Source organism: Lathyrus oleraceus, chromosome 2 (genome assembly GCF_024323335.1).
Source record: "Lathyrus oleraceus cultivar Zhongwan6 chromosome 2, CAAS_Psat_ZW6_1.0, whole genome shotgun sequence".
In the NCBI taxonomy this organism is placed as follows: domain Eukaryota; kingdom Viridiplantae; phylum Streptophyta; class Magnoliopsida; order Fabales; family Fabaceae; genus Lathyrus; species Lathyrus oleraceus.
In genome coordinates, this window is record NC_066580.1 from 445,383,491 (window position 1) to 445,386,630 (window position 3,140).

Sequence of the window (3,140 nt, forward strand, 5' to 3'; positions counted from 1 at the left end):
TCAATCAGCTGGGAACCCGAATGGATGAGAGCAACGGCTGTCAGACTTTCAGGGTACACAGGGATTGAATACCAAAGAACCGTAGAAATTTGCACTCTGCTGGGAAAATAATTAACAACGCCTGTCATAATCGGCAAAGGAACAGTCTTGAAACAAGAATCCGTCTGGAACGGAAAAAGTCGGCCTGATCACCGAAATAGTAACGTCGACCTGGATACCAAAATAAACGGTAACGCAGGGATAACCATGGCCTGAACACCACACGTCCGCTGAGGATTATTATCTCTCCTTTTCATGCTTTTCTTGAACCCCGAGATTTTTCTTTTGCGCAAATGATCCCCGATCGCTGCAGTTGAACCCCAACATCTTGTTTTGCCAAAATAATGAACCCCATTCTCCAATTTGAACCCCAGTCGCCTGACGATAACTCGCGATCGCCATTGTGAACCCCATTCTCCAGAAAATGCCGCAACATCTCCCTTTCTCCATTTGAACCCCGCTCTCCAGAAAATGCCTCAACATTTCCCTTTCTCCATTTGAACCCCGTTCCCAGAAAATGCCTCAACATTTCCTTTTCTCCGTTTGAACCCCGCAATCGCGCTGATCGCGTAACGTCCTTTGATTCCATTTCCTTCTCCGCTTGACAGAAAAATTTCCTCCAATATCGCACTACTGGGGAACATTGCTGATCTGACGTCATGATGCTAGACTCCTCAGAGTAACATCTTCCAATCGCTGTCTCGCACGATAGAAAACTCCTCCAGTATCGCACTACTGAGGAACACCTCTGATTCAAAATCAAGATACTAAACTCCGCGGAGCAACACCTTCACTTCTGATAAAACCACGTCTCAAACGGTAACCACGGCTTCAGCCTAGCTTATGCGTGCAATATGATGCATGATTGACTTTTCTGCGTAATGCTCCATAATGCTACGCGATTTATTATGCAATATGCTATGCTTATTCTTCATGATGAATGCATAAAAAATGTCCCCCTCAAGGGACTCTCCTGGGGAGCTCGAGACACTCTGCTGAGGAACTCGTCAATACTCCGATTCCACCCTACCGGGGAATGACGCTGCTGTTGGGAAAAGGTAACCCTTGCTGGGGAAAGCCTCCTTTGCACCCAATCCGCTTGGGGAATTGCTGGGGGATAGGAACCACCAACACTCAGTGGGGATACCTCGATCTTTGACTTGCGGGGGATATCAATCCCGACTCTGCTTGGAGAACCCTCACAGATACCTGACGACTTCACTGGGGAAATGCTCACAGATACTCCGCTAGGAAACAGCAACCTCCAGGCCTGGCAACTGGGGAAGCATCGATCTAAAACCTGTTGGGGATAACCATCCTGACCCTGCCAGGGGAAACGAATGCTACTCCGCTGGGGACAACCCATGCAATCCACAGGTAGAATCAACTCAGTTGGGGATGCAGATATCAGTCTGCTACGGAAACTCGTCCAATCCACTGGTAGGATGAGCACCGCTGGAGATATATTTCATTGCAACCCGCTCCACTCGGGGATAGCAACCTTCGGGCCTGCTGCTGAGGAAACATCGTTTTAAACCTGCCTGGGATAACCATCCTGACTCGACTAGGGGACCCACAGACCTCGGATCCGCTGGAGAGTTAGTTCTCACGACTCTGTTTGGAGACTACGCTGGGGAAATGAGAAAAGTTGGTACAGAACACCCGTCGACTTGTCGAACCATAGTATCCGCCTCCTAATCTCGTATCAGCTTTCCACTTTTGAGAATTCCCAGACTCGTCTGGACCTTTTCTGCTCCATCATCTTGTATTTCCAATCGCTCCGCACTCGACGAAGACCGAACTCCTGGGACTTATACAGAAATTTCAATTTTCCGACTTTGAAGAGTCTTCTTGATTAATTTCAAAGGCCCTCGGACGTCCTTCGCCGTCTCTTCACCGTTCCTCCAACTCGCCTGTCCCTGATTGGACTCTGCGGGGAATTTCCACAGACTTTCCAGTCTTCCGACTTTGAAGAGTCTTCTTGATTATCATTCAAGGATCGTCGCACGTCTCAACGTCTCTTCGTCATCCCTTCATATTCATTCGTCCCTGACCGGACTCCACGGGGATTTGTCTTGTCAAAAGCTTCCACATCACAACCTGCAAGTGAGCGAAAATATCTAACAGCACCTGCAAAAGGAGATCGTCAGATAAAACCGTGCCCCAGGCGTGTCAAGATTTCAACACTTGGGTCCCTCAACCTTCCGAATAAGATTTCAAGCTCTCAATCTTATAAACATGCATTGGAAGGGACCTGTATGTCTCAAAATGCAAGATTCTTTATCAAAAATAATTGGATGTTTTTGCAATCAAAGCGGTAATGAAAAACAAAAACAAAATTATTTGACTGAATATGCATTTTATTGATTGAAAAAAGTGTGGCTCAAATGAGCAATACAAAGGAAGCAATTCCTGAAAAGAGGTAATTGCGCACAAAAGGAAAAATCTATCCTAATGGCAATGTGAAACCCGTGATCTCATCGAGTTCCAACTTAGTTACACCCCATATATCCTCAGACTCTCCATGCTTTCTGCCTTCTGAACAAGACGTTTCTGATTGATCCCCACCGGGTATTATCCATGATGCCTTAACCAAAACGCAAACGATCATGCTGGACGCAGTTGTTCTTTTCAATCCCTCTTTTGCCTGGACCGCCCTTTCGGGTTTTCAGTCCACCGGGATACCCCTTTTTTTTTGCCCAAGCCGCCTTTCCAGGTTTTCGACTTGCCGGGTGTACAATTTTTCATTTTATCCCTAATTTTTGCCCGAACCTTTCTTTCTGTTTTTGGTTCGCCGGGATGCCCATTTTTGCCTGAACTGTTTTATTCTTTTCGTCCAGCGGGTCTCTTTACACGAAGTATTTTTTAACTGCGTCCGCATTCACAGGGGATGGAAAATCCTCGCCATCCATGGTCGTTAGCAACAAGGCTCCGCCAGAGAAGACCTTCTTGACCACGAATGGACCTTCATAATTCGGTGTCCATTTGCCCCTTCGATCGTTTTGAGGAGGAAGGATCCTTTTCAGCACCATATCACCTACGTGATATACCCGAGGTCGCACCTTTTTGTCAAAAGCACGCTTCATCCTTTGCTGGTATAA